Genomic DNA, 13,749 nt, shown 5'->3' on the forward strand with positions numbered 1-13,749 from the left:
ATTTCTGTTGTGGTAGTGCAAAAAAATGATAACATTTGCCATTATTTTTAAAGCCACCTCATTATTATGTTGGATTTATTTTGATGTAGAGCTGTGGCTAGGCTACAAACATTAAAACAAGCAGTAAATAAGCTTTACAACAAAGGTCACAGATCTTCGCAGGCTGCTAGAAAGGTAAGTATACATTCTTTTCTTTTACAGACTGGACTTTTAAGTTGGTGTCCATACTGGCAAGGTTTCTTCATTGACTCTCGAAAACTTGGACCTGGGGATGATATTTCATTATGTGAAATCACCATTATCTTGGTGATTCAGCAAACTTCAATACAAAAGTATTTGTTATTATTATATTTTCAACTGTTAGGAGGATGGCAAACAACTTAGGGGCTTGTGTCAATTGATTTTTGTTCACATTAGAATTGTTTCCTTTCTATATATCAATAGGAATACAGGAGCAGGGTCAAAAGGAGGACAATGTAGGTCAGAAGCACCTAATCTCAAATACAAAAATTAATAATAACACATATGGCTCAGGACAAGAGTTCTGGTTTTCCAGCTGCAGCAAAATGTTGAGCTAACTTTGCTACCACTTGCTCCGTGCACTACATCACAATTGACTGGCTCCTTGTGCTGCTTATACCTCCTCCTCAATGAGCTATCTTGAACAAGGTCTGCAAGAACTTCTACTAGATCAAATGTTGGTATTTTCATTTTTGCATAAAAAAATGTATCAACATATAAATCTTGGCCCTTTATGTCTGCTTATTTTTTTTTAAATGGTAGGATACCAGTTTCAATTTATAAGACATCTACCTATTCCCATGTAATGTTTTTAATGAAAATACCATCCTCGGTCATTTCTACAGAACAAATACACAACAGAATTCTGAGGTTAGGGAGGGTTGTTGTTAGTTTTTTTTTTTTGATAAAGATCATTGAGGTTATATCAGGATAAGATATAACCCCATTATTCAGATTCATTCTCGGATTATGTAAACCTCCTATCACCAACACACCTACAAAGAAAATCCTGATAGAAAATACAAAGTTATAAATGTATTGGATGCCACGACCTTAGTAAACAATGGCTTGCAGCTGTCGCACCCCTCTTGAAGTATTTCATGTAAGCATGCCAGTGAATGGTGTCATTCTTAGTTCATAACTGCCAATGAAGTGACATTTGCAGAACAATATTTGGACACAGCCACTTATTATTAGAGCAGTCTAGGCATGTACAGACTTCGCACCTCTGACATGTCACAGAGCTACAATGCAGACATCTTATTACCGTAAAGTATTGTTTAGTATGCTTTTCATTAACGCACTCAGGCGTAGAAATAACACAGAACACTGAGAGTTCAGAAGAAAAGCTGTATGTTTTGGAATAGAAGCTCAAGTGCCAGGGCTGAAGTGACAACATAAATCTGAGTGGAGCTAAGTCGTGCAGATTTATTTTATGCTTAATCACTCAGACAAGGTCAGTAAATTTCACTGTACTTTACAAATTGCTGTACATTGACCATTTACATCTGCCCCTAGGATGCTTGCTATTTAATTTCCCTGCAAGAGTCATACTGCGAATGTAAGTGGAAGCAGATTGAAATGTTTCGGAAAAAATGGAGCTTCTGCAGCAAATCAATGTTAACACATGTAAAAACAGGTACACTTGACATAGTTCTCAGTGTTGCCAACTGTCCGTAAATTCTACACTAACAGCTTTGTAACAGCCATTTATATCAGCTACAAATCTCCTAAGTTTATTTTTATCATTAATATTAAATTAAAAGCACCAACATGTTATATAGCTCTATACATTAAACAGGGGTAGCAAATGACAGATATAAACTGACCCAGCAGAAGGAGAAGACAATACCCAAAGTTTTCTCCATAGATTTGCAGCTGGATGCAGAAGTTCTGCTGTACCTGACTGCAATCATCAGAGAGCTATGGGCCTTGGTCTGTAAAAAATGCAAATTAACTGTGACTCTCTATGGTATCTGGACAGATGTGCTTTCTCTTACAACAAAACTCCCCAGCACCGTCCAACCAACTAGCAGATTGATGTCACACATTACTGACAATGATCAATACTCTTGCACACCCTCTCCACCTTTAGTGGTCAGTAATCAGTAGAGATGAGTGCAGTGACCGAGCCAGGCAAGTGAACCCTGATGTATGCCAGTGGTGATCATTATGCTAAAGAATAAAAAGCCACATTATTTACTTCTACAGAAATAAGGCCTGTACAGACGCCCAATGGACATTAGATGTTGTCACTGGAAACTATATTTTGTCATCTTTCCAATAAACAATGAGTGCTGTGCAACACAGCACTGTCCTGTTCTAGAGAGAAGGAAGGACAACCAAGCAGCACCCTGCTGTGCTCCGTTTTAAATGCACAATGGTCACTCACCAATTTGATGAACAGTTTGCTGAATAGCCATACCATCACACTGAGACCCCTGGGAAATGAAGAGGCAGTGCTGGCCCTGTCCACAGTGCACAGAAATTATAAATTATAACGAATAGTGGGGCAAGCTCATTCATTACAACCCACTCCAGCCTATGCACCAAGGTACAGATATACAAAGGAAACATTAATTAGGCTAAGGAAGGCATTTTAGGAAGGGAACATCTCAACCAGCTACCTTGCTGTAATGCCCTATCTTGACTTCAGCAGAAAATCATTGAAGTCCTTGACCTAGAGCAAGCTTGCAGCAACTAAAGTCAGAAACCCTTATTTCATTATTGGAGAAATTATAGCAGCCTTTAGAGCACCTAGTGGGTCAGTTGACCAACATTTCAGAAGTTTTCACTTTAGGTTTCCATATCTCAGTACAGATATGGAAATGACAGACATGACAATCCCACCGAGATCTGTTCTTTTGGTTTGTAATGAGCATTAAAAAGTTCACCCTTCACCTTCAAGGAATTTGAATCCACCGAAAACTACAGTGGTAAGATTTCCTCATAGTAGTAAGTGGTTTTATAGTTCCTCCCAAAAGAAGATGTCAATGCAGCAAAACTGAAATATCCCCATTGATTGAAACTCTCCTTTATTATTTTTATTATTATTATTATTACTATTACCAATATCCGGAAATATAATTATTAGAAACATAGGAGGCAACTCCAAGACCTTCTGAGATGGGGCCAGGGTCAAAGAAGAGCAACATTGAGCAATTTCCCTTTAGGCATCACATACCTGCCAATCAAGCAGTGCTGCTCCCTTTAATAACATCATGAGTCATGGCTGAAAATTTACAATTCTGATTAGCGTTTCCTCCTGTCATTTTTCTAAAACTGAAGCCTGACCTTCATTTTTTATCTTGTGGTTGGGTTTGGCTTAATTTCTTTACATACAGTTAGTATAACTACTTCCTTGTGGGCTCACTTTAATTATAAGACGGCTTCTGATGATTGCACTCACATCTGGCCTCATAGCTATCCTATTACAAACATTTCTTTCAAATACGCTAACTTCCCGTTTTTACAACCGAATAGTCCTCTTTTTATATCATTCTCCATGTTTGAGGAAAAAAGTCATTACAGATTAGTAAGAAGAGTTGTCTCCACATTTACAATTTCACGCTGAATTTTGAAGTTTTAGTCCACCTAAACATACGTCTTTTATAGGCTTTAGGAATAAAATCATCTCTATGGATCTGACAAGCAATGAATGTGACTCATAACCCCACATATAAAAGTTCTGAGTGAAGAAGATAGATTAGGTGGCGAATGTTTTCAATCCTGGACCAGATCCATTTCAAATTTGATAGATAACCTAAGTTCTCCAATATAGTCCACCTTCTCTAGTCTTGTAGAGCTTTAAAAAAATCAAGCCCACAGTGTATTCTTAGCAATGAATACATTAAAATACAACTAAGAATAAGAATGAATTATGACTGATGAAGAGAGATCGAAACTAAGGTGTATACATTTCACTGAGGAATAATACTAATTATACTTATGGACCTGTCTTTTAAAGGGCCTGTCTCCATAGGTTTTGGGCTTCCATTGATGGACACATTCAGCTAGCTTTCACGAACATTACTCCTGAATTTGATATCAGTTTGAGACAATCCTGGGATCATTTACAGTTCCAATATATATCTGACCTGCAGTTCACCTCCTTCTAAGATGAATCAACCTGCTTATGCATTCCCTTTTATTCTATGGGGGTAAAAGCAGTTCTGAAACTAACCAAAAACCAATAATTTGAATAATGAATAATTGGTCACTGGACGATGCCAAGAAAGTATGTGACCGAAAAGATAGTTTTGTGATATAAAATGATTCAATCATTTGAATACAAAGGCTAAAAATAATATATTTATGTAAGTTTATGGAAGATATAAATTTGCTTTCTTTTTCAATAATTGGCTTACCGTGTCTGACAGTTATCAAATGTCCTAAAACTCCAAGACAATTTTGCAGTTTTGAAAAGTATATCTTACAGTATCCAAGAGATGAACAGTCTGCTGTTATGTACCTGTGGGCCCAACAGTATTCTTTATCTGCAAGGCACTAATGTGCTAATGCTACTTGGGTCATTCTCTTTAGTTAAGCTTCCATGCCATGTTAATTGCAGTGTGTGCTCCTGCAACTGGCACCTTTTCTTGCTAAACCTTTATAGGGCAACTCATCCTAACCTAAAGGGACAGAATCCCGGCTGTCACCCAGTCTTGTAATGTAAATACACAGCAGGGGTTGATAAGCTTTTTAAAACCAACCAAAATTGACTTTAGGGTTATGGCATGAAGGTGAGCTTGGAATTGGTGATTTGTCACCAGTTAGGCATCTCCAGGTGAGTTCCATGCAGTCTTCATTGAATTGTTCCTTTACTAGTAGCAGCTTCACTGTCCCATCACTTGCAATTTAATTCTGCTGCTCAGGGAAACCGAAGAAAAAATCCCATAGAGTTAGGTGAAAGGCTCTCCTGCATGACTGCTGCTGGTAATGAGTTACTAGTAGAAATGTACATAGTTCAATATACATAATACAGACACATTAATGAACATTTAAAAAATGAAAAAAGAAAGCATGTACCATTTCCTAGCAGATTGTACATGTTCTAGAGGAGATGACACCTCGGCTTTACTACAACCAACCACAGAAATAAATGTGGGGAAATCTATGCAGCCAAAATGAAAAGTTAGTAAACAGAAGACTTTCCATTTTCAGTGCTCATACTGAGTATAAATATCCCAAGAAAGAAAAATAAATACAGTTGACGTTGAATAACTTTAAGGAATAAATGTGGATCCATGGATTTATGATGTGCCAATTCGTATTATAATCTTCAGCTCGTTCACATCACATCACATTCACATATTTCGGTATTTATCTACCAGTGGGAAACATGAGGAATAATTATTCTAGTTGCTCACCTCCTAAATCCCTAGGAGCCCAATAAATTACATATACATTCTTATATCACTATTATATCACTAAAATGACCACTGAATTAGGATGAGCAGCATAAAATCAAAATGGGAAGAGTATGTTTACCTGAGGATATTGTCCAACTTTCTGACCTGTTGGGTGGATTGTCATTATCTAATACAGATAACAGCAAAACCTTATACAGGCAGGTAATTATCACAACCAAATGACACCTAATGAGAGACAGGTTTTGTAAAAAGCATTAACACTTTGGGAAGTCTCAGTGTGTGCTCTAATTGCACTCATTAACATGTAGCATCTGATAATTACATTTTATCAACACATTCCAGTGATAATCCTCAAACAGTACAAACAATTCTGACCACATAATAGCCTGTAATTTGCCTTTTGTGCTCAGGTGTCATATCTGTAATCTGACAAATGCATGATGTTAATTGACTGCTGACCATACTCATCTATACAGGTATGGGAATAAATCCCTTTAGTATTCAACCTGGTACTTTTTAGATACAAAGATACAAAGAGAATCACATCATATAACAGTATGACACCCAAATATTCAACATATAATTATATATTAAAAACATCAAGTGTTTGTTATTGTTGTACACCCAGTAAAAAAACATACTTTGTGCATGTGTACCATGGTGAACTGCCCCAGAAAACATTTCCTAGTACATCCTTATTGATATATATGACATTATAAAAGCATTCCCTATGGAACCCAACACAAATGTTCCTAATGGATTAAAATAATATCTTGTTAAATAACCAAAGTCTCAACCAAGACAAAGTAGGAGTTGGGGGTCAAATATTATTTGATGCGTTTTGCAGTACATTCTGATTTCTCAGGAAAGTAAGAAAAATTCAAGTTGATATATTATATTAATGAATGACAGCCTTCTGAACTCTGTATAGCATATCAAATGGGGAGTCCTCGTGGAACATAACCCCCAGGGGATATATAAAAAAACATATCTAGTGAGCAAGAAAGGTTTCACATATAAGAAGTCTATCTGGTGTTTTTGGTCTTTCCCTAGAACCAACATGGTGATGATATATATTTTTGCAAGATTCGCTACGAAATACATAAAGATCAGAGCACAATTCAGATGTTCCATTGTGAAAAGGATTTGTAGATTACACTGGGGAACACATAGGTCAAAATAATAACTTGAATGTACTGTTTATTTAACTTTCTTTTGTTCATACAAAGGATTTGTTGTTACTCTATGACATTTTTTTTTACAGTAAAACATTTGAAAATTAATCAGGTAAGCAGTTAAGGTCAAAATTTAAGCGTATAGCTTTTCCTGGAGTGTTCAGTGTTAGGACAATCCCACTGGATGCTCCAAAAATAGTCAGCCATCATATGTACATCTCATCCACCCTGATACCGTCCTTCCATGACCTTTAAATCATGGTGGAATCGTTCACCTTGCTCATCACTGACTGCACCAAGGTTTTCTGGGAAGTTAGAAAGGTGGCTATGCAGAAAATGCATCTTGATGCTCATATTGCAACCAAGCATTTTGTAGCTCTTCAAGAGTTTCTGGACAATTTCTGTGAAATCTTTTGCTCGTATGTTTCCCAGAAAGTCCTTGACAATGGCTTTAAATGATAACCAAGCCTTCTTTTCGACTTCTGACATTGTCCTGGTGAAATGTTCATCTTTGATGAGCTGCCGAATCTGTGGACCACCGGTCTTGATTTTTTCAAATGACAGGCTAGGAAATGCCAAAATGAGGTATTTGAAACAGTCTCCTTCAGTTGGCAAAGCTTTAACGAACTGCTTCATCAGATCCAGTTTCATGAACAGAGAGGCGGGATAATAATATTCATTCAACAAGTGGCTCATGTAGAATGTTCGGATCATCTGGTTTTAGGGCAGATCTTGGAGGCCAGTTCCTTTCCACCCAATGCCTCTCACAAGCTCTGCTGTCCCACATGCACAGATAACAGGGATACTTGGTGTATCTGCGTTGCTGACCAAGAAAGAAGCATACCATTTTATGGTCAACACAGATGACCCAATTGTGTTGGTGATATTGCAACAACTCAATGACTCTCTTTATGTCTGCATAATCTTCACAAAGAGAAACTGAATGGCCAAATGGGACTGACCCAAATATATTGCCATTGCGAAGGAGGACACACTTTAAGCATCGCTTTGACCTATCAATGAATAGTCGCCATTCAGTTGAGTTAGAGATTGGAATTCCCAATTTCTACACTAAACCAGGTATGTTATGGCAATACACAACGCGACTGTCAGTTCTAAAGTACTGCAGAAATGCAATTTCTCTGGTACGAAAGTACAATACCTTAGTTCCTTTTTCAAGAAAGTTTTTCTCACGCAGTCTTGATGCTAGGAGCTCTGAAGCCTTTTTCAATAGTCCCAAATCACGTCCCAAATCACCCAACCCAATTGGAAGATCACAACAATTCTACAATCAGGGAACTCTCAGTACTGGAGCCTGATGATTGAAGATCATTAAAGGATGGCTGATGATGGGTACACCAGTATAAATCCAAAACAGAATTATCTGTTGTTTGGCATTATGTATTCTGTAACGTTTACATGAAAATGTTTTAATAGTCTAACAAGCCTTTATATACAGAGACCTTCCCATGATAATCCACATTGATGGGATATTCATTTACTAATTTAGCTTACAATCCTTGAAGTAACTGCAAGATGAATTGTGGTAGCTCATGCTGGAATTGGTCATATAAACAGAAGATATCAAATTCATGTGTGACCCTGGCAGCTTTATTACTTTCATACATTTTTGATTGACTGGCATTAAATCAATTTTTCAATTTTGGAATTTTTTTTTTTAATTTAATTTTATTTGCATGTAACAAGCAAAACTAAAATGACAAGAACAAATATTAACATACAGTACATGTCAAATGTAATAAAGATTTGTGTTTTGCAGTCCATATATTGTTATTTGCTGAAATCTTATATATTCTTTAGGATGCTAATCTCATTTGAAACTTTTTTTTAAACTTTGCATCTTTTAGTAAAAAAGTTTGGTGCAGTAAAGGTTCTTGTTCAGGTACATCCCACTCTAGGATTAAAATGGTCTGTTCATGTCTCCCAATTCTCTGGGTCACAAAGGTAAAAAAAGAGATTACAGTATATGTGACCAGAATGGGGCTCACCAGGTACCTATGTCCCCATCAGGATGTCCGCTTGAAGCAACACCATGCTCTTGTGTTGAACCCTAACATGTGTCCCCCGATGGAGACTGTCTACTTGCCATTACAAAACTAACCACTTGGTTCTTCCTGGTGCACCTCCCCTGATTAGGTACATAAAACAGACACATAGATACCTGTAGTGAGCTTGGGCAATTAACAGAAAACTACACCCCTTGGCCCGTTTCTAGTACCTTGGATGTTTAGAACAGGCATTCCGGGCTACTCTCAGTGGCTGGCACCTTGCTACTCGGTCAACCCAACCACAGAGTTGGTTCTTCAACACTTCTTTTTCTGCCATTTTGAACTAAGCCTTGACAGCAGATCGTTTATTGTTGTAAATAAAGTAGATCCTCAATAATCCCATCAGAACTAATAAATAAAAAGGCATTTATAATTTTTTTTGGTAATACACCCAATACAGATGTTTTAGGAGGGTATCTAAATGCTTGTTGAATGGCATGCTTATGTTTTATAAATGCTTTTTTGCATAGGGTTAAGGCCAAGACAGATATCCCCATCTATGGCCATATATATTACCTCAGTCCTGCTTCTACAATTTTAGTGAAATTAAACATTATACCCATGTCCAGGCTTCTCACACATACATCGGAATCTTGCGTTTTGTGGTCAGATCACTCAGACCTGGCTTGGCAAAGTACTCTGCTGTTCATGCCAAGCAACCACAAATGCTTCTGGGAAACAAAATTCTGGAGCAGCGTGCTCATGATGAGTAGCTGTCAGCAAACAATGGGCTCACTAAATGCTGCTACTGGGAGCAATGCCGAAAAGCTTTACCAGGTCAAATAGTACAGTGTGTAAATTGTAATTGGACTTGGAGCACTAGCTGCTTACTATTGTTTTAGCAACAAAATGATATGGCTGCAGAATGGGAACACATTAGAAGATGAAACGTGCACATTTACTCCATGTTCTGTTTTTTTTTTGTGTCTTGTGATTCCAACAACTAAAATTCTGTTTGAACAGAACTACATTTCCATCATAGGCTACTCAGTCCATAGGGTAAGAACACTGTTGTGTATTTCCACTAGATCAAACAGTTTGTCACCTAGTTAAAGAAAGTGGAAAGGTAACAGAAAAACAAAACATTTGCCAACTAATAGCAAGAAAACCATTCCGGAGTTGCAAAATCAGCAAGTTCATCTTGTCCAGTCATAGAGAACTGTCCTTATTCTTTTTGCCCATAGTTCCATTTTACACAATTGGACCCTTATACTAGGCATACACTATCCAAGTTCCTTTTTTTATCAATATTACAATCAGTTTTCTATAAATTATTGTTTTGATCGGTTTGTTGGTTTTGCTTAATCAAAATTAAAATATTACATCGAGTATGGTCAGTTTTAAATCCAAATTTAAGGTTGCCTGAAACAAAAGTTTAGCTTGGGAATAACATTCTAGCGGGGACAAATTCTACAATAGAAGTGAATTTAGAATTCCTCCTCTCAATATTATCTGGGCTTTGCATGTTTTGTAATCTTCAAAGAAAAATATGGTCTGTTAGCACAAGAAAACGGGGAATGTTCCAGATATAGCAAAAGCCGACATATCAAAACCATACAGAAGAACACACCTCTCCAGAAATAACTCAAGCTGATGCAAGAGCTGATAATGAAGAAATTCTCGAGTTTACTCAATATCAGTGAGTTCATAACACTAAACTGACACAGCAAAAACAAAGTAATGTAGGAAGAAGTGTATCATGTGACACTATCACACTGTTGTAGAAGTGTTGTATATCAGGATATGGAGTGGTCATCTACTGAAAAAAAATGCACTCTTTGCATAGTTACAGGTTGTTAATACTGCAATTAAATTTAAAAAAAGCAAACAGAATAATCAGGGAAATTATATACACAATAGTATGCATTTTATCCAGTGGGGTTCCATTTCCTCCTTGGTATCCAGAACCACTGTAGCAGGTGTCGTGGAAGATCAAAAAACTTTAGTTTTGCTCATCAGGCTCAGAGTTGTGAAACCCTGTCTGGTCTTACCCTTGTCAGCAACCTTGTGGTAACAATACTGTGTTGGAACGACCCAGTCAAAGTCCAGACCTCAACCCTCTTGAAATGCTGTTGTTGCACCATAAGAAAACCATGAATAAATAAATGCCTTAAAATCTCAATGAACTAAAGCAATAATGCAAAAAAGAAAATGTAAAAAAAAAAATTATGCTCACACAGGTGTGGGAAATAAGGCTTTTGCCACACATATTTGGTATTGCCATGACAGAGTACAGACCATAATTCTAGGGTCAATATCATACACGGCTAATGCTAAACTGATGAGATATACAGCTTTATAAAGCATTGCCTGTGGCAAAATGTTTTTAAGTATCGTAGTTTTCTGACGTTACTCAGCCGCTTACAAGTCCTGACATATTTGGTAACTATTTCCTCAATCTCACCAGTCCCATCACACCTAAAATACGCATGGAGGTAACTGCAGCACAATAAGCTGAACACCTGAGTTGTATCCTCATTCTGGGTCAGTGATTCAGAGGGTATTAAAGGGGGCAGATCAAAACACCAAAAAGGCGAGCAGCAAAGGCAGCTAACATCCTCTTCTAGAAAAAGGTCAGCTTTAATTTAGGTGTACTTTTAAATAAGAATTTGGGCTGCATACGTTTTTAATTTTTATTCTACTTTTAGAAAATATATATTAGTTTTGGGATTTAATTGCTTTTTAATGCAAAAAAAAGGATTTTAGCATGCAAGTGAAAAATTATTTATTTTTTTAAATACTGTAACAGTTAAGGTCAGTTTACTATACAATGCAGTGAACTTTTTTGGGGCATTAACGCATTTTTCTTACAGACTATTTCAGGGCCCCAAAAAGCATAAACGTTTTTTTCCGCAGGATTATCCGCAGTTCTGATCTCTCCTGTTTAAGTAATTAGGCGTTTTTGGAACCATCGTTTGCACGCCCCTGTGGTTAAATGTGGCGCGGTTACTGTAAGTCTATTTGGGCCACATGGTTGCTTCTGTAAGAACAGAAGGAACTTCTGGAAGTTGCTTTGAACCCAGGCAAACGGCAACAATTTGCTGTGCAGGCAACCATGCAGCTTTTTCACCACAGGTGCAAAAAGGTCCTTAGATTTAGGAGAGAGGGACCTGGGTATAAAGAAGCACATGAAGTAAAGTAGTAAAGTTATCATTATTACTATCCTGTATTTTAATAGCTTTTATTTATTGTGCAGCAGTTCCGTCAAGTTCCACAGAGAAGCTCACAATCTAATGTCCCTGCCATAGTCATATGTCATTAACATAGTCTAAGGTCTTTTAATTTAATGGCATGTTTTAGGGAGGAAACTAGAAATATTTTTTTCAGTGAACTGACTGATTATCAGACAAAATAAACTATATACAAAATATGGACAATACATACCTTTGTCTAAAATAATGAACACAAGTGAAAAAAAAATATGGAAGAGAGGACCTGGAGTGGATCCAACTCAAACCTTCTGACGGGAATCACTCAGACAAGGACTAAAATGCCCCTAGTCATGCATGGTTTAATAAAACAACCAAATCTCAAAAAATGTATTAAAAAACAATGTGATACTAACCATCTCAATAACACATAACACCACAACCTCCTCTATTATATTAAAAGAAAACAAATAAATTCAGAACATGCTAGTGATTTAAAACATCTGATATTTTATCATACTGGTATTCTGCAGAAATTTGCTAAATAATTGAAAGTTAAATAAAAGTATTTGGTGTTCTCTGCATGGGGTTTATTTACTTAGATCGGGGGGATTAGTTTGGCTAAGTGTTTTTGAAAGTGATACACTCATAAAAAAGAGCAATGAGATCACCATTCTCAGTAGATGCACGATACGAAGACAGGAAAAAAGATCTGTACCGTGGTTTGGAAGTAATTCAAGTTGTGCTGTATACATACCTCTAAGCTTTGGGCCTCCCATCCCTGAGCAAGAGCCCCAACCACTCATCCATGAAAACTGTATTCATAGCAATGTGTTAATGTACAGATAAGCAATTGTAGCCTAGCAGGGTTTAGAGCTGCCAAAAAACGGCTACATGAAGTATAGTGGATGTCAAACAACAATACCCATGTGGTGAGGCATATAAGGGGTTTGTTGCGTGTTAATTGCATTTAAAGGGTGCAGACGGCTTGATTTGGCCCCCTGATAAATAGTACCAACTGCACCAAACAATGTAGAAGTGATATATAACCACTGTATGTAGTTTCCAATGGTCTTTAAAAGCCATCAGGGTAAACTAAGCTTTTCGTGATTATGTGATTTAGGGGGGTTTCTATCCTTCCTTATAGCTTATTAGTAGGGATCTGTTTTTTGAAGAATCTGGGACAGTTTTTTCATTTTTTTTACCATGGGGGAACCCCTTGAAACAACAGTACAATGAAAATACAGTAAATGAATGTGGTGGTTAATGGAAAGAATGCCTTCTACAGAGGTGTCCACTGGGAAATATGCCTCCCTTACAGATAGCCAAAAAGATCATTGGTATCTGTTAAAATGACCTGGGATTTATAAACTGCTCATTGACCAAGAAACTCCTAGAAACCTCTGGAGGAACCCTAGGGTCCACAGAACCCTGGTTAGGAAACACTGATCTAGGAGAACATCCCAGCTACATCCAGACTGACTAGCAGCTAAATCATACATTGAAACATCACTTTAATTTTTCTGGATTATTCTGCTACTCACTCTATGCATTTTGTGTGGACCCAATGAGATGACTTTCCAAAAGACTGCAAACAAATGCAGGGAAGGTAATGAGGGAAGAGGGTTTGATAGTTGAACATAGCATCAAAAGACAAATAGAATAAAAATAAGTACTCACTGTGTCTCCTGTACTGTATCTGATATTTTGCTTGGTGGTGAACTATCTGTACAGTAAAAGGCACTTTATTACACCATCAGCATCCTAATCAATCTCAATCTTAATGATAATATCATTTAAAAGTATCATTATTGATTTGTTAATACTTGTGTAAATTAGATAATTTGTGGGCAATCTAATTTTGTACAGCAATAGGTTTGTAAAAATTTGGAACTGTCCATATATTGAGGTTGGCAACCCCATGGATCACTGAGCTGAGAAGGGTGCTGGGATGGGAACAAAA

At 37.1% G+C, this 13,749-nt stretch overlaps 1 protein-coding gene across 1 annotated transcript in view; it reads right to left on the bottom strand.

Moving 5' to 3' along the window:
- The window catches only part of TTC33 (tetratricopeptide repeat domain 33), a 156,300-nt gene that overhangs the window by 5,807 nt on the left and 136,744 nt on the right, over positions 1-13,749 (bottom strand). The gene's annotated exons all lie outside the window — the stretch shown is intronic.

Source organism: Pyxicephalus adspersus, chromosome 6, assembly GCF_032062135.1.
Source record: "Pyxicephalus adspersus chromosome 6, UCB_Pads_2.0, whole genome shotgun sequence".
Classification (NCBI taxonomy): Eukaryota; Metazoa; Chordata; class Amphibia; order Anura; family Pyxicephalidae; genus Pyxicephalus; species Pyxicephalus adspersus.